At 34.6% G+C, this 20,044-nt stretch overlaps 1 protein-coding gene across 2 annotated transcripts in view; it reads left to right on the plus strand.

The window, feature by feature from the left end:
• The first annotated feature begins 9,341 nt into the window (after positions 1-9,341).
• Positions 9,342-20,044, plus strand: part of LOC141398528 (uncharacterized) — a 73,901-nt gene continuing 63,198 nt past the window's right edge. For both annotated transcript variants that reach the window (XM_073975858.1, XM_073975857.1), the window contains exon 1: positions 9,342-9,649. The gene's annotated coding sequence lies outside the window, so the exon portion shown is untranslated. The remainder of the gene's footprint in view (positions 9,650-20,044) is intronic.

Raw genomic sequence — 20,044 nt, forward strand, 5'->3', positions numbered from 1 at the left:
GTTTTCCCACAATGCATGTGCCATAAAATCTTAAGTGCATATCGCACACACATACCACTGTCGATACCAGCTACCACTGCATGGGGGATCTTCAACTCTTATCTTAAAACACTTCCATTATCAAATCAATGGAAAATTTGAAAATCTGTTCAAAGTATTTTGAACAAAAGCCGAGAAAAAATTATAATGGAAATTTGACCTCGACGATTTTAACCTTGAAGATGAGGTTGCAGATTTTATGCGTTCGCGATTATTATTCCTTAGAACGAGAGCTACAACTTTCCTTGCACGATTAAACCCAAATTCTTAGCGGTTTAGAAGATATGTGCCTGACAAAATGATCCCTTTTGATATCGGGGCTTTGGTCAGTAAATTATAAAAATTGCTACAGAAAACCTTATTTCATTTTGATATTAATATTCATCACAACATCATTGAAGATGTTACGTAGTTTATTTAAAAAATAACATGTTCTTTGCTCAACAACTTTTACTTTTTCGCTCAATATACTCGTATGCATTTAACTTTAAAATCTTGTCAATGGACATTTATTACAACAACTTTGACGTTCATGCGATCTTCGTACGATACGTTGTGATGCCATGAAAACCATTGATTACTTGCATAAGTCATATTTTAATGTTTGAAATTGCAAAAGCCATGTCTAAGAGTCGTTAACCAAAAATTGTAAAATCATCTCACTTTTGGCAAAAATGTTGTTGCCACAGGTATATTTTTATTTCAAAGTTTTGTAAGGAATTTTTTATAAATTTTTTTTCACATAAAAATACATAGTGTTGTCTATTGTAATAAATATATTTTTTTTCAAAATTTTGGTGGTTATCATACAAAGATGTTTGAATAAAGCAAAATATTGAAAGAAATTGTCTTCATTGAATTTATGAACAAAAGACTTAGGACACAAACTTGTTGGATTATCGATCAATCACAAGGTATTCAGTGAAACATGTCTAATCGCAAATTTAAGAGGAATTACATTGTTCCAACAATGCAACGAAGGGAGGGTATTTTAAATTAAGTTTAATATTATATTATAATCGCATAATAGTAAGTTCAATAAAATATCTATACATTTGTGTCAAAGATACTCATTAGTTTAATAAATAATTTGAATACTGTGATTTTATGCCGACAAGGAAATGAAAACTTAGGAAAACACGGTGCTCTTTAACAAACTTTAAATGGAAGGTACTTACACCTGGGAAGTTTTTGCGGATTCTGAAACTAAACTGTTTATAGATGAGAAAAATGTAAAAATAAGAAAAAATTGCTGGAGCGCCTTTTAAATAAATCACGATTCAAGTTGTCATTTTTAGATGTTTTTTTAGGTTTTCACGATTGTAGCTGTGAAAATTCTCTACAAGATTGGCCTGACCTGATATTTTCGTAAGTTTTGCCATTTTTGAGATATAGAAGTTCAAATTGGGACAATGCACTGAGTGTATCGTCTCCTTATAAAACAATGTCATGTACGTTGCGCCTTACCTAACTTTAAATAAAAACCACTTAAACCTAGAAAGTTTTTGTGGATTCTGAAACAGCAATATTCATCGCTGCAGGGATTTTTAAATAAATCGCGGTCAAAGTTCACATTTTTAGGTTTATTTTAGGTTTTCCGAATTTTGATTGGAAACCGCAAGCCCTATCGAAATGGGACTAAAGAAAATTTTGTAGCTTTAAAAATTCTCTACAAGATTGTCCTTTAGGATGTTTTCGTAGGTTTTACCATGTTTGAGACACAGAATTTCAGGTCACATGTTTAGGTTTTTTTGTTAGGTTTTCACGATTTGCGTGAAAACGGTAAGTCTTATCGAAATGGGACTAGAGAAAATCTTATAGCTGTAAAAATTCTCTATAAGATTGGTTTTCGTAATTTTTTTCTTAGGTTGTACCATTTTTGAGATATATAAGTTTAATTGGGAAATTGCAGTCATGACCTTGTTTTATAAAGAGACGATACAGTCAGTAAATTGTCAAAATTTCAGCTTCTATACCTCAAAAATGGTAAAACCTACGAAAACATCATAAGGCACAGTCTTGTAGAGAATTTTCACTGATATAACATTTTCTTAAGTTCCATATTGATAGGGCTTGCGGTTTCCCAGCAAAATCGTGAAAACCTAAAAAAACTAAAAATGTGAACTTTGACCGCGATTTCTTAAAAAAGGGCTCCGGCGATTTTCTTTCGTTTTTTGATTTTTTCTCATCTATGAACATTGTAGTTTCAGAATCCGCAAAAACTTCCCAGGTGTAAGCACCCTCCATTTAAAGTTAGCTCAGAAGCTCGGTGAAAAACTCTCAGACTTTAGTTTTCGAAATGTTATTTTCTTCGTTTATGAGCAAATAATTGTTCATTAGTTCGAGTTTTGACTCAATTACTGAAATATTTTACCTTTAGGACGCCAATAATTTTCAATTTTAAAAAGATCATTTGCATTTCGAATTAATCTATAATTTCAGTTGTTATCGTTTCCTTAAGTTGCTATACCACCTTCGTTTTATTGGCTGAATCTCTACTCTAATGCCTGTCAATCTTACATAACTTTTTGCGGTTTCTTAACATCCGTAGAAAATCTATCGTCTTCAAACCGCAAATGTATCATTTCACTAGACAAGTGTATTTATTACATGGAAAATCCCAATTGTTTACATTTTATGGGATTGGATTAATTGACGATAAATTTAAAGTGGACTTACACTGAACGCATTAAAATTCTGCGGTAGTCACTGTGTGTTACAATTATTTATTTCTCATCATAAAAGAAAAACTTTCCACACTTTTGATGTGTATTTCAATATGCGAATTAAAATAGAAATGATTCAAAACAATTATTCATTCATTGGATTTTCTAAACACACCTTCTTGATCGACTTACCGAAAATGTAAAATCCATTCAGTGGGCCTTGTCAGCATCTGAATACTCTTATCCTATGACTGTACTAAATAACAACAGCAGTGGTAAATGTACTTTGAACATTAGACAGGTTTTAACACAAAAGCAAAAAAATCGATGTAAAATTTTTTATGCGGCATCCCCCCACGCACTGAAGAGTTTAGTTTTGTTAGATTTTAAAATTGCCAAAGCTTGAGAACTATCGGAATATGTTAATACGAGTACGTGCCACTGGGTCCTCAAAGTTCCATAGTAATTTGTATGGGGCCAAAGGTGAATTTTCTCGAAATTGCCCTAAAGGCAACAATTATTGCCCAATTGAAGAGAATATTTTACCAGTTCATTTCTGTGGCTAAGCAAGTAATCCTACAAAAAATTGTGGTAATTTCTGGCCAAATAAAATTTTTGGGGCAATATCAAAACCTTACCCGATTTACATAAATTTTTGTAGGATTTTTTTCTAGCCACAGCAATGAACTGGCAAAATTTTCTCATCGATTGGAAAGGCAACATTTAGGGCAATTTCGTGACAATTCACCTTTGGCCACATACAAATTAATATGGAAAATTTTAAGTCCCAGTGGCACGTGTTAACATATTCCGATTGTGCTCAAACTTTGGCATTCTTAAAATCTAACTTTAGGGGGGTGCCGTATAAAAAATCCGACATAGATTTTTTAAAACCACTCTAATGGACATATCCCTAATTATACCCTCCACCATAATACGGAGTGTGTAATTAAATTCGTCATTTCGTTTGTAACAATCGAAATATTCATCGGAGACTCTATAAAGTATATATATATATTTGATCAGGGTAAAATTCTATGTCTATATAACAATGTCCGTCAGTCCGTCCGTCTGTTGAAATCAAGATACAGCTCGCAATTTTTAAGATAGGGCCTTGTAATTTGGTACAGAAGTTTCTATTACTCCTAGGATATTCGGTATTGCAAATGGGCTATATCGGTATACGTTATGATATAGCCCCCATAGAATGGTACCACCAGATTTTCGGTATTTTAAAGTTTTAGCCTCATTATCACACCGAAATGGGGTACAAAACTTTCCCCCAGAAAATTTTAGGTATAGGTCCACGCCTTCATATAGCCCCCACAGAGCGGTATCTCACGAATTTCGGTATTTTGAAGGTTGTGGCCACAATAGTTGCAAATGGACTATATCGGTCCACGTTTTGTTATAGCCCCCATAGAACGGTACCACCCGATTTTCTGTAGTTTGAAAAGGGGTACAAAATTTGTCGGTATAGGTTTACGCCTTCATATAACCCCAATAGAACGACATATCCCAGTTTTCGATATTTTGAAGGTTGTGGCCTCAATATTCCACCGAAATGGCTGGAATTTTGCATTTAGTTTTCGTTGGGGTGAAGAACTTTCCACCTGAAATATGTAGGTATAGGTTTACGCATTCATATTGCCCCCATAGAACTGTACCTCCCGATTTTGGGTTGTGGCTTCAATATTCCAATATTCGTGTAAAACTCCCCCCAGCCCCCCTCCCCCCACATATTGCCGTTCAGCTCCACGCCTTCATATATCGCCCGTAGAACGGTACCTCCCGAATTTCGGTATATTGAAAGTTAGCCACATTGTTTACCAAAATTTCTGGAATTTGGTATTTTGTCTTCTTCATAAACGAAAGGTAACTAATTGTTCAGTTTTACTTCAATACGTTCTTACTTGTTTTTAAAATATATAGCATTTGCATGTTTTCAGCTCAAATTTGAAAAGGTTTGTAGGACAAGTATCATAAATATTGGGCCTAATTATTGTTTTAACTGATCTAATCAACACAGTCTAAACCAAAAACATGAACATATTTTTTACGTAACTTTGAACTTTTGCAGGGCTGGTACCTGAAGTAATGAATCGTCATAATTTATCTTGGAACTTGATTTATTTTTCTAGTCATATCTTTTTATAGTTAATGTGCCGACCAACCATTTTAGTTGGTCATAATAGAATTTTTTCAGAGCTTTTGGATCATTATATTATTATTTCATCATCGATACAAATTTCAAAATAATCCACAAACATCCGTACTTAAGTGAAAAATTTAAACTTTTTGTGAGAGAGATAGCAGAAGGAATTGTCCGATATAGTCCAACTGGGAATATGATCTAAATTTGAGAGAAATATTACAATCTGCAAAAGTTGGACGACCACTTTCTGTCACAACTCTCGATAGTTATCGTGTCAACCAGCCATTTTAGTTGCTTAACGTGGGATTTTTAGAACCTTTTGGACCTATATATCAGGAAGCATGGATTTGACGAATAACCCGAAAATAACCCGAAATACCCTCAGCATTTATGCTTACAAGGGTATATACACATTCATATACACATTCATTCAAATACCAATATGCACTCTATCGGTCCACTCCTTCGGGTACCTCCCACACAAAATTTCGAAAAAGTTCAGTTTAGGACCCGCTCTCTAATCGCTTCGATTTTTGTTGTAACAACTTGTATTCGCTGCCACCATTATGACGGTTGAAGTTTTTACAGGGGCAAGTTTTTACTGAGAAAATTGCCTGAAAGCTGTAAAAACCCGCTTTGGCAACATGTGTTGTGGATGGAGCGCGCGGTAACTCTCGAACGCATAAACCGATTCAATCTAAAATTTGGCTTTCGTAATATTTTCCCAACGTTGATTAAAGTTCTAAGATGGGCTTTATGGTCGAACAAATTGTGCGCAGATTACTCTTAAAGATAGAAACCGACTTGGACCATACTTTGCACATCGTAATATTTCTACTAGACATAGATCGTGTTCCAATATGGACTCTATCGATACACATCTTCGGGTACATCCCACACAAAATTTCGAAAAAGTGCAGGTTAGGACTTCCTCTCGAATCGTTTGGATTTTTCTTACAACATGTTGCACTCAAGGCCCTTTTTACGATGGTACAAGTGCTTTAAGTGGCAAGTCCATACTTCTTGAGAAAATGAGCTGAAAACTGTAAAAACCCCCAACGTGGCTGGTGCGCACAACAACTCCCGAACCGAATGCTGCGTTTAGATGAAATTCGAATATGGTGCTTATAGGTCCACTCTTTCCGTTACCTCCCCCACAAAAGTTCGAAAATATTCAAAAATATAAAATGGTAAGCTCAATATCTCACAAACGAACCGAACCTATTTGGTTCAAACTTTGGATCTCGAAATATTTTGTCCAAACTTGGTTTAGGTTCAAAAGTGGGCTCTATCGGGTGGGCTCTACCCTCACAAATGGTAAACATTTTTGTTAAAGTGCGGTTAAGGGTCTGTGCGAGAATCCTGTGGAAATTTACCAAAGGTACTCCCATTAGCACTATTTCGTGTGCAAGCCCATATTTCCTGATATAATGGTACTATCGAGAGTAATGACTCCCACAATAAGACACCCTTCCGACTATTTCGGTCCATTCCTTTAGGTACCTCCCTCGCAAAACTTTTGAGATCTTATCCTAATCCATATCTTTGTCGGCAAGTTCATACGCTCAAAATTCTGAAGACCCCTAAAAACATATGTTTTTCTTTTTTTTGGGAAAAAGGTGATTCAATTCACACAGGTTGAGGCAAAGCCGACTGAATCTTTTTTACTTGTCACGGTGCTCTTGATTCAAATTTAAATGGAAGGTGCTTACACCTAGGAAGTTTTTGCGGGTTCTGAAACTACAATGTTCATAGATGAGAAAAATCAAAAAACAAAAAAAAAATTGCCGGAGCGCTTTTTAAATAAATCGCGATTCAAGTTGACATTTTTAGGGGTTGTTTAGGTTTTCACGATTTTGCTTAGAAACCGCAAGCCCTATCAAAATGAGACTGAAGAAAATGTTGTAGCTATGAAAATTCTCTACAAGATTGACCGTTACGGTATTTTCGTACTAGGTTTTACTATTTTTGAGATATTGAAGTTCAAATTGGGACAATGCACTGACTGTATCGCCCCCTTATAAAACAATGTCATGAAGGGTGCGCCTTAACTAACTTTTAATGAAAACCGCTTACACAGCGGAAGTTTTTGTGAATTCTGAAACAGTAATGTTCATAGATGAGAAAAATCCAAAAACAAGAAAAAATCGCTGTAGGGATTTTTAAATAAATCGCTTCACATTTTTAGGTGTTTTTTAGGTTTTCACAATTTTGCTTGGAAACCGCAAGTCCAATCAAAATGGAGCTAAGGAAAATGTTGTAGTTGTAAAAATTCTCTACAGGAGTGACGTTTATGATTTGTTCTCAGGCTGTACCATTTTTTGAGATAAAGAAGCTCAGTTTACATTTTTATTTTATTTTATTTTATTTTTTTTTTTTTTTTTTTTTGTTAGGGTTTCGCGATTTTTCTTGAATACGGCAAGTCTTATCGGCATGGGACCTGAGAAAATCTTATAGCTGTGAAAATTCTCTACAAGACTGGCTTATGTAATTTTTCCTAGGTTGTACCATTTTTTTAGATATATAAGTTTAATTTGGGAAAATGCAGTCATGGCATTTTTTTATTAGGAGACGATGCATAATTGAATTGAATTTGAATTGTCCCAATTTCAACTTCTATATCTCAAAAGTTGTAAAACCTAATAAAATATCATCAAGGTCAATCTTGTAGAGAATTTTGATTGCTACAACATTTTCTTTATTCCCATTTTGATAGGACTTGCAGTTTCCAAGCAACATCGCAAAAACCTGAACAACCCCTAAAAATGTCAACATGAATCGCGATTTATTTAAAAAGCGCTCCGGCTTCGTCTGCCACAAAAACAACATCCTAATACACCTGAAGATCGGATTTACCACCCGTGAAACGTAGTGTAATGGTTGGATGCGTGGGACTTCGGTAGACTCCTAATTTTTCAATGTATCTCTAAAAGGCCTAACAGCTCAACTCGAAAGAGAATTAATTAAATATCACTATAAATGGCCTTCGCCTTAATAAGGCAAAAATAAAAATTTTTTTTTTTTGTTTTTTGATTTTTCTCATCTATGAACATTGTAGTTTCAGAATTCGCAAAAACTTCCCAGGTGTAAGCACCTTCCATTTAAATTTGATTCAAGAGCACCGTGTTGTCTTTTCCGAATTCTCGATTTGAACGAAAAACTATCAATCACAGCGAATCTCAGGATAAACTCAAACTCAACCATATTTGTGTATAGTTTCATTAGATCAATGGCCTAAAGCGTTCTTGGGACGTCATTGTGCTTTTCAAGCACTTCCACAAATTCGCAGAACACGGTCCGTAAATTGTTTGGGGGAATTTTCGGTGTTTTCATATTTTCATAGTAATACGAGTATACTTTTTCGGGGTGATTTAGAAGACCACGGACAAGACATCGTCATCCTCAGATGAAGGTGGAATCAAGATCAATCAAATAACACATTTACATGTGAAGTAGATCATGTCCATTTCTTTCCCATTTATTTCATTTCTCTTCAAAAAATGTATGCCCAAAATCATTTATATGAAAGTCATTTCATTAATGTAGCCTTGTGGACATTTCTGTCAAAGAGGAAACATATTAAACTTTTTTCGCTTAAAAAGGCGGAAAAGACAACCATTTTACTGTTATTGTAATTGTATCCATGCGCATTCGCCATTAATAGACAAAAAACAAACATACAAACAAGAAAGAAAAACTAGAAAAACATCAATCTTGACAACAGCCAGACTTTTGGGGTCTTTTGCGGAATGTCTTTCCTTTTTTTCCTACCAAAATCGGCACACCGATTTTGATGCTGATGATGATAATGGCTTGCGTTGGCTATTGGTAAAGTGATGGTAACGTAAGATGAACAAAAACACAAGCAAACAGCAGCTACAGCAGCAGCAGCAAACAGACCAAACAACCAAATTCAAGTTTTGTTTTTGTGGTAGTGGGTCGGTCTTACAATGAAACCAAAAAATCCAGTTTAGATTATGGGGTGTTTATGTTTTTGCGTAAAGTCGAGTTAACGAAAACAACAACACGAACAACAAAACAAAAAACGGTGTCAGCAGTGTCAGCTAAACCAGATTGTTGAAACACTCAATCGACTGGTAAATACTTTCGATTTCAATATGAGTGGAATTGGAAGTGGCTGGGCAAAAGCTCGGTATTTTTTTGTGTGTGTTGGTTGGCTAAATGAAAGAGCGGGTGAGTAAGGGAATTAACTCTTGAATGCCACTGCTTGTGATCTTTCAAGAGATTGCTAGAGCAGCAAACAAAGAGAGCATCGTGCCCGACAGACAGAGAGTGTGTTGGTGTGATTTAAACCTCCTTTTCATGGCACTTACCAACACATACATGTTAAATATTTTTAAACATAACAAAAAAACGAGTACAAGGTATACTTTTGGCCAACACATATAGGTCTCTCAATATTATAATGACATTTGCATTGGTATTGGTGGCCAGTGGCAGTGGCAGTTGGTGGTATACTAACTATAGTTAGTGTATCCGCATGAGGTGTTGTTTTAGCTCATTTTGTTGTTTTTGGGGAGGTTTTTGATTAGGCCAACGGCGCGTTAAGCTTTAGTCTGTTGTGGTGTGATAAAAATACGTTAGTAATCAATTGCAACTCCAATAGCATAGACACAACTCGACATTATAGCGCGTCTAGTATACCCATAACGCAGTGTTATCACTTTTTTTTCAAACCGAACCATAGGATAATCTCGGTCGTTATAGTTTAAACCGCCCGACAACCGTTCAAACGCCAACAACAAGCTTCAGCGTATCTACTAAAAATGTATGTGTTCTTTATTACAAAACAACAAAAATTGCTATAATTTTGAATAAAAAAAATAATATTTAAAAAAATACTTTATTGTGGAATTAAAAGAAATCGAAAACAAAAACACAAAACTGTTAAGAAAAGACCAGAAGAAAGCAAAAAAATTAAAAAAAGCTTTTTTGTGGAAAAAGAAAAACTAAAAAAATCGAAAATAAATTACGAAACAATCGAAAAAATGTTAATCAATCACTGTTTTATTGCTGATATTTGGTGTAGTTCCAAAGAAAAAACAAAAACAAACTAGAACATCTAATATCTCCTCCCCCTTAGTAATGTGCAAAGTCCACCCAAGGACGTTTAATGAACTTCAGACTTTCAAGAAACTCAAAAAATAACGTCTTTTCATTATGAATAACGTATTGTGTGTTGTGTTTTTTTGTAGTTTTTGTTTTCGCAATTGAACGTTTGTTATTTGTTATTACAATCATCGATGTTGTTGTAATGGATATTCGTTCATTCGTTGCTTTGCTTCTTTTTTGGCCAAACAACAATAACAACAACGACACTATCTACAAGCACTTTGCAATATTCAGTTACTGCCAAACAGTTAGCAGCGACTAGACAACATTTTGAATGACAGGCAATAAAATATTTATGTTAATATTTGAATCTTAGCCAAAATGCGCAAAATTGCAAAATTTTGTATTAGAAACAAATTTTTATTATTTTTTTTTTTTTGTAATATTTAAAATTATTTGAATGTAATTTTAATTGGCCAAGGTTTAGAATATATTTTAAATTCATATTGAAACACATAACTCTTGTCAACTATTTTCTGTAATACGTCAAACAAATTATGGATGACTTCCAAAATTGTTCCCGATTTACTATCAATATTCTAATATATGCCAAATTATATATATAAAAGCGACGATTCTGCATTTTAAAGAGAAACACCAAGTTCATATTTTCAATTAATGCAAAAAATAACAAAAATAATGTTCCCGATGCTCTCCATCTCTCGAGAAAAAATTGATTCTTATTCTCACTTAAGTTTCAACATTTCTATATATTCATAGTAAGGCATTTTTCGAGGGTGTTTTAGCAGAAAATATTGCATCACGCAGAGATGAAATATGAATCTCAGAAAGATGAAATATGAATCAATATCAACCGCAGAACTTTCCATTTTAAGTAGATCAGGATCATTCCATCGTTCTTTGTTGCATTTCTTATCAAAAAAGTTGATGGTCCAAATCATTTCTTTGAAAGTCATTTCAAGAACGTAGCCTTGTGGACAATTCTGTCAAAGAGGAAACATATTAAACTTATTTCACTTTAACTTAAAGAGGCGGAAAAGACAAACTTTCTGCTGTTGTTGTAATTCTATCAATGCGCCTTTACCATTAATAAACAATAACAAACATGCTGACGAAGAAAAAACAAGAAAAACCGCACTGTTAACAATAGGCAGACTTTTGGCTTAGGCTTCGAGTCATAAAGTTTCAAAATATTCTATACATATGTTGCCACATACATCAACAAATGAACAAAAAATCCCTATTCATATTAACCTAATGACGTGTCTTAATCCAGCAAACCACATGTCGGATGTCCCACACGTCTGAACAATCTCAAAGCCACCTTCATACAAAATCGTTCCGATTTCGCTCAGATTTCTATTCGATGTGCGTAAGGGAATTTTTCATCTATTTCGTTTAGATTTCATTCCGAATTCAGAGCGAAATATCGGATTTAATTTTCCCTTCCAAATTTCCCAAGGATTTTCTTCCGATTTCGTTACGAAATCAGACCGAATTCGATCGATTCGATTTAGCTCCGAAATTATGTTAACCACTCCATACAACATTCGTTAAGATTTTAGATCTCAAATTCGTACCAACATCGTTACAATTTCAGAACGATTGGTTTGCTGGGAAGACACCAGTTGTAGAGATGATTTACATGGCTGAAATACTCAGAGAATGTAGCAAACATTCTGTTGCGGGGTATTTAATTCACCATTGAATATATGTTGCTGCTGTCTGGCCTGGGAATAGAACCTGGGAATTTAGTGTGAAAGGCAGCATGTTTACTATTGCAGCCCGGTGACAGCACCCAAATCAAAATTTAAGAGTACACCATGGGATATTTCGATGTCGATGCTTCGAGCCGATATATATAGAAATTAGGGGGTCTCAAATGTATGACTGATGTCGAACACAGGACAAGCTGACAATTTCTCAGTAGTGCCTGACATAAGGAAACTTTAAGTCGATTAAATAACCACCGGTAAAAGTTTTTGTAAGCCGTGACAACATGGTGAAAAAAAATGTTTCCTTCTAACGTTCATACATACGTATGTTCCCACTAACATCTCCACACCTATTGCACCCCGGTGACAGCACCCAAATCAAAATTTAAGAGTACACGATGGGATATTTCGATATCGATGCTTTGAGCCATTAGATAGCCGATACATTCGGAAATTAGTGAGTCTCAAATGTATGACGGACGCCGAACACAAGACAAGCTGACAATTTCTCAGTAGTGCCTGACATAAGGAAACTTTAAGTCGATTAAATAACCACCGGTAAAAGTTTTTGTAAGCCGTGACAACATGGTGAAAAAAAATGTTTCCTTCTAACGTTCATACATACGTATGTTCCCACTAACATCTCCACACCTATTGCACCCCGGTAACAGCACCCAAATCAAAATTTAAGAGTACACGATGGGATATTTCGATATCGATGCTTTGAGCCATTAGATAGCAGATACATTCGGAAATTAGTGAGTCTCAAATGTATGACGGACGCCGAACACAGGACAAGCTGACAATTTCTCAGTAGTGCCTGACATAAGGAAACTTTAAGTCGATTAAATAACCACCGGTAAAAATTTTTGTAAGCCGTGACAACATGGTGAAACAAATTGTTTCCTTCTAACGTTCATACATACGTATGAACTAATAAGAACTAATCCCATTAAAATTCCAATACGAACCAAGAAATGGCCATAGAAGACATCTGCGGAAATGGGTCGTAATAGTCCATCTTACTACTTGATCGAATCAATCCATTCGATAGTAATTAGAGTTGGGTAATCTAGTTCCTTGTACCAGTTCCAAAACGTATGAGTAACATCATGAAATATAACGTGTGATATTAAGTATACGCAGTTGTTCACAGAAAGAATGTGGGCCATTGGAACTGCGACTGCACTAGATAGTTCCATATAATTCCTTTGGCACAACTCTATTAGTAATCGGGCTAAACGGCCAGTTTAGATAGACATAAAGTACATAAAGTATTGACTATAAAAAGTGGCCCAAAATATTGAGAGATATTGACCCAATATCTTCCAAAATTTTGGCTACATCTCGAAAAACAAGTATCTGTCGGCTTACTGACGGTGTGAATTGAGACCTTCATCTATGGACAAATCGAATAACGGTTACACAACTAAAATCATTTTCCCCAAAATTAGATATTAGGGGTTTTCGACAAATACACTTTTTGATGTATGAAAAAAGTGGATTTGGATTAAAGCTCAAAATTGTTGCAGAGGTGGTGCTTGAAGGAAGTGGAAGTGGGTCTTATTTTGGGAATCATTCCTTTCTACAGATAACGGTACCACCAGTTAGATATTGGGCCAATATCTCCCAAAATTTTGGCTACATCTCGAAAAACAAGTATCTGTCGGCTTACTGCCGGTGTGAATTGAGACCTTCATCTATGGACAGATCGAATAACGGCTACACAACCAAAATAATTTTCATCAAAATTAGATATTTAGGGGTTTTCCGAATTTCGTCGACCCTTTTTGATGTATGAAAAAAGTGGATTTGGATTTAAAACTCAAAATTGTTGCGAAAGTGGTGCCTGAAGGAATAGACCGTCATAGTCCATTTTGGATGTGGGTCTTATTTTGGGATTCATTTATTTTTACAGATAACGGTCCCACCAGTTAGTTACCGTATAATTTAGAGCCTTTGGACAATTGTGTCAGGAAGCATGGACTCACCTACGAAAAATATAATATCGCTGTAAAGGATCCTCGAGCAGTCCTTAAACTGTGCTTAAACAAAAATGTTGAACTTTTGGCACAGTGGTATCCTAAGGAGTGGACCGATGTGGCTAATTTTCGAACATAAACGAAGTTTGACAAAATATTACAAAGTCCAAAGTTTGGACAAGACAAAACTGTTGCAAAAAAATCCGAACAATTCCAAAGCAGGTCTTAAACTACACTTTTCGAAAATTGTTTGAAAATTTGTATGGGATGTACCCAAACCTGCCTGATAGAAATACTACGATGTTCCAAATTCGCACCATTTTTGCGAAAAAAAAAATTAAAAATTGTGTGGGGAGGTACCCATGGGAGTGGAAAATATCACTAGGGCCAAATCTTGAATAGAATCTGTGGATAAATTCAAGAGTTATCGTGCGCTCCATGACGGACATGGCTAAGTCGACTCCAAATTGTCTGAAATGGATTTCATCCAAACATACTTGTGATCTAAAACCATGAATTCGATGAGGCATATTTTGGTCATATGAAAGTAAAGCCCAATAACTGAGGGCACAAAAATTGTATATCCACGGTGAGCAGCGTTGAACTCAAAACTGTCGGTTTTGTAGTCGAGCACACATACTATTTGCCACTGTTACGCATTACTTTGTAATATGAAAATATGTGGATTTAATGAAATATCCTAGCTTGTTTACATTACTTTGAAAATGGTTATCCGGCTCATGTGACTCCCATGATGTTTCCTAGAAACGGCTCTGCTTAATACAATGTTTTTGTGATTTTCATCATTTTGGACGAATTTTTTAAAAAATCAAAAAATGCCTCATATCGACGCCTTACTTCCTCAACCTCGTATCTTAAAAATACAACTTTTCAGGAGAAACAAAAAAAACGATTTTTCTTTTGATACTCCGTCGTGTCCCAATTTTCCGCTCAGAATTCTAGCTCTATTCGCCCGCCTACTACTAAAGGTACAATTTATTGCGCATTTTAGTACTTTTCTTACGAACACACCTACACTTCAATAGGAATCCTCACTCAGAATTTGAAGATTCTATATTTAACCTTTTCGCCTCGACGTTGATTACCAGTAAGTCACACAAATGGTACAAATTTTAGTACATTTAAGTATTTTTCGTAACCCTTCTCCTACGAATTTTCAAAAACCCAGCCAAATCGACAACCTACGCCCCAAGACTAACCCTCACCCAAATTTTCAAGATCCAGAAATGTTATTTTTTTCATGACAATTATTAAAATAGGGTTATTTTTAGAATGTAATTTCAAAACATCTCCAAATCTTAAGAACCCGTCAAACACTCATTACAAATCCCCTTACTAACCCATTTTTTATCAAGCGCATGTTGCGAGAAATATGTAGTTATTTTGGCGTTAAAAGTCGACGAATAAGTAGTTACGCACTTTAGAAGCCAAAGATTGACAAAGATTGGCCTAGAAAATAACTACTTATTTCAGACGACATATCCTTGTGAAAATAATGGATGGTAAGCAATTTGTTCCAATAGCGTTTTATATTAAAAGCATCCGCTGTGTATTGGTTGGTCAATTTTTAATTTTCCATTAATATGAAAACAATAATAGGTGAAAATCTTTTCACATTCCAATATATCATTAATAGATATGTACTTATTCATTGGAATAATATAACATTAATAAATCTATGCAACTTATTAGACATTTTTACGGTATCTATTAAAGAAATATACTAACAAAAAAGGTCAAAAAGTGAGTTTCACTTTGAATATTGTGTTTAAAAAACGTATTTCAGGTTCTAAATGTGTGCATAGTTCCTTTCATTAAATAACTGTGCTTAGACAATTTTAAAATATTATCCCCTAAAGACAATCTTAAATGTTTAGCATTCCAACAAGTTTTATTTCAGGTTTGGCGCTTAAGTCTTTTGTTCTAAATATTGACAACAGGAACTTGTTTTAAGTATTAATCGTATGGGTTATGGCAAATTTAAACATGTATTAAATAGAATAGTATATTTCAAAATAAACCTGCAAAGCAGAGACTTGGATGGCCTGTTAAAATCAAATGTGATATAAACATAGTCAGCAAAATAAATATGAAGTAAAATCAAAAGAAGCATTCATTGGTGGTAAAATTTCTATAAATAAAATTTGAATAATTTTTATTAATTTTTTAATTAGCCATTTTAATTACTATTTTATTTAAATTAAAAAAGAGAATTCTTAGAGATCTACTACAAGATTAGAGAAGTGTACGTTTTTAATTGCATATAATTTATAATGTCTACAAGAAAAAAAGTGACACCTGTCGTCAAATTTCCGATATTTCAAACATTTTTGTAACATAAGTGTCCATAACTGAATAATCATTTTTAAACCTTAAAAATAGGGTCAATGAAGAATCAAATAACACAAACAAATATATTTCAAAACTCAAAGTGTCCCTAAAAAAGATTGAATGTGATATAGGCGTCTCAGTTGCAAGTGTTTTGAGCAGCACTGTATGTATATTAATCTTTTTGATATGCAATTATTTAAACGTTTTCATTAAACTTAATTTTTTTCTTTACATCGTTTTAAATTCAAGAATTCGTGTATTTTAATTTCCCTTCACCATCGGTTGGATATTATGTAGAGATTTTTGTACACTTGTACCCTCACAATTGTTGAGTTCAATTTTACATTAGTGCACACCATGGTTCAAGGTACAATATGTTGTTAAATTTATTTTAAACCGGCCTATATGATTGCAAATACTTTGGCGAGCAGGGCGAGAATCGTTTTACCTCTCACAAAATTTTTATGTATTTTAATTTTTACAACTACACATTTTGTGGGATTTTTTTTGTATATATGGCAAAAGCATTTTTAAAAGTATTAATGACGTTTATGTGTTAACAAACATGTGTTTACTTACCGGTTTTTATGTTTTTTTGTTAATGTCAAGAGTTTACATGCAAAGTCATACGGTGGAGATGGTGGATTGTGTTGATTTTTGTAAGACCGGATGGACACATACCCTCAGATTAGCTCATCGTCATGATGAGTTTTATGTAATTTTTTGTCGTCTCTTCTGTAAAATAAAAAATAAAAAAAACATGAAGGAAAAAATAACTTAACAATAGAACAGAAATAAACAAAATCCATAAAAATTACAATAAACATAAAATGCAGATATTTAAAAGAGAAAACTCATAAATGGAACCCTTACCAAGGTCTTCTTACAGAAGACCATAAGGTCTTCTTATAGAAGACAGTAAGGTCTTCTTATAGAAGACCACAAGGTCTTCTTATAGAAGACCATAAAGTCTTTTTATAGAATACCAAAAGGTCTTGTTATAGAAGACCAAAAGGTCTTGTTATGGAAGACCAAAAGGTCTTCTTATAGAATAGCATAAGGTCTTCCTATAGAAGACTATAAGGTCTTCTTATAGAAGACTATAAGGTCTTCTTATAGAAGACCATAAGGTCTTCTTATAGAAAACCATAAGGTCTTTCTATAGAAGACTATAAGGTCTTCTTATAGAAGACCATAAGGTATTCTTATAGAAGACCATAAGGTCGTCTTATAGAGGACCGTAAGGTATTCTTATAGAAGACCGTAAGGTCTTCTTATAGAATACCATAAGCTCTTCTTACTGAATACCATAAGGTCTTCTTATAGAAGACCAGAAGGTCTTTCTATAAAAGACCTCCTTATAGAAGAAAGAATACCTTATGGTTTTCTATAAGAAGACCTTATGGTCTTCTATAAGAAGATCTTATGGTCTTCTATAAGAAGACCTTATGGTCTTTTATAAGAATACTTTATGGTCTTCTATAAGAAGAATTTATGGTGTTCTGTAGGAGGACCTTAAAGTCTTCTATAAGAAGACCTTATGGTCTTCTATGAGAGGAAATTAAGGTCTTCTATAAGAAGATCTTATGGTCTTCTATAAGGAGACCTTATGGTCTTCTACAAGAAGTCCTTGTGGTCTTATATAAGAAGACCTTGTGGTCTTCTATAAGAAGAAATTGTGGTATTCTATAAGAGGACCTTATTGTCTTCTATAAGACGGCATATTGTCTTCTACAAGAAGACCTTATGGTCTTCTATAGGAGGACCTTAAGGTCTTCTATTAGAAGACCTCATGGTCTTCTTTAAGAACACATTATCGTCTTCTATAAGAACACCTTGTGGTCCTCTATAACAACACCTTATGGTCTTCTATAAAATGACCTTATGGTCTTCTATAAGAAGATCTTATGGTATTCTATAAGCAGACCTTGTGGTCTTCTATAAGAAGACGTTATGGTCTTCCATAAGGAGACCGTATGGTCTTCTATAGGAAGACCCTATGGTCTTCTATAGGAAGACCCTATGGTCTTCTATAGGAAGACCCTATGGTCTTCTATAGGAAGACCCTATGGTCTTCTATAGGAAGACCCTATGGTCTTCTATAAGAAGACCTTATGGTCTTCTATAAGAAGGATTTATGGTGTTCTGTAGGAGGACCTTAAAGTCTTCTATAAGAAGACCTTATGGTCTTCTATGAGAGGAAATTAAGGTCTTCTATAAGAAGATCTTATGGTCTTCTATAAGGAGACCTTATGGTCTTCTACAAGAAGACCTTGTGGTCTTATATAAGAAGACCTTGTGGTCTTCTATAAGAAGAAATTGTGGTATTCTATAAGAGGACCTTATTGTCTTCTATAAGACGGCATATTGTCTTCTACAAGAAGACCTTATGGTCTTCTATAGGAGGACCTTAAGGTCTTCTATTAGAAGACCTCATGGTCTTCTTTAAGAACACATTATCGTCTTCTATAAGAACACCTTGTGGTCCTCTATAACAACACCTTATGGTCTTCTATAAAATGACCTTATGGTCTTCTATAAGAAGATCTTATGGTATTCTATAAGCAGACCTTGTGGTCTTCTATAAGAAGACGTTATGGTCTTCAATAAGGAGACCGTATGGTCTTCTATAGGAAGACCCTATGGTCTTCTATAAGAAGACCTTATGGTCTTCTATAAGAAGACCTTGTGGCCTTCTATAAGAAGACCTTGTGGCCTTCTAAAAGAAGACCTTGTGGTCTTCAATAAGAAGACCTTGTAGTCTTCTATAAGAAGACCTTGTGGTCTTCTATAAGAAGACCTTGTGGTCTTCTATAAGAAGACCTTGTGGTCTTCTATAAGAAGACCTTGTGGCCTTCTATAAGAAAAGCTTGTGGTCTTCTATAAGAAGACCTTGTGGTCTTCTATAAGAAGACCTTGTGGTCTTCTATAAGAAAAGCTTGTGGTCTTCTATAAGAGACCTCATGGTCTTCTATAAGAAGACCTTATGGTCTTCTATAAGAAGACCTTGTGGTCTTCTATAAGAAGACCTTATGGTCTTCTACAGGAAGACCTTATGGTCTTCTATAAGAAGACCTTTGGTCTTCTATAAGAAGACCTTATGGTCTTCTATAAGAAGACCTTGTGGTCTTCTATAAGAAGACCTTATGGCCTTCTACAAGAAGACCTTTGGTCTTCTATAAGAAGACCTTTGGTCTTCTATAAGAAGACCTTATGGTCTTCTATAAGAAGACCTTTGGTCTTCTATAAGAAGACCTTATGGTCTTCTATAAGAGGACCTTATGGTCTTCTATAAGAAGACTTTATGGTCTTCTATAAGAAGACCTTATGGTCTTCTATAAGAAGACCTTATGGTCTTCTATAAGAAGACCGTATGGTCTTCTAAGGGGACCTTATGGTCTTCTATAAGAAGACTTTTTGGTCTTCTATAAGAAGACTTTTTGGTCTTCTAAGGGGACCTTATGGTCTTCTATAAGAAGACCGTATGTCTTCTATAAGAAGACCTTATGGTCTTCTATAAGAAGACCTTATGGTCTTCTATAAGAGGACCTTATGGTCTTCTATAAGAAGACTTTATGGTCTTCTATAAGAGGACCTTATGGTCTTCTATAAGAAGACCTTATGGTCTTCTATAAGAAGACCTTATAGTCTTCTATAAGAAGCCCTTACGGTCTTCTATAAGAAGACCTTATGGTCTTCTATAAGAAGACCTTATGGTATTCTATAAGAAGACCTTATGGTCATCTATAAGAAGACCTTATGGTCTTCTATAAGAAGACCTTATGGTCTTCTATAAGAAAACCCTGTGGTCTTCTATAAGAAGACCTTATGGTCTTCTATAGTAAGACCTTTTGGTCTTCTATAAGAAGTCCTTTTGGTCTTCTATAAGAAGACCTTATGGTCTTCTATAAGAAGACCTTATGGTCTTCTATAAGAAGACCTTATGGTCTTCTATAAGAAGACCTTATGGTCTTCTATAAGAAGACCTTATGGTATTCTATAAAAAGACCTTACAGTCCTCTATAAGAAGACCTATTGCCC

Source organism: Musca autumnalis, unplaced genomic scaffold, assembly GCF_047663935.1.
Source record: "Musca autumnalis isolate F117 unplaced genomic scaffold, ASM4766393v1 scaffold_3, whole genome shotgun sequence".
NCBI classification, from domain to species: domain Eukaryota; kingdom Metazoa; phylum Arthropoda; class Insecta; order Diptera; family Muscidae; genus Musca; species Musca autumnalis.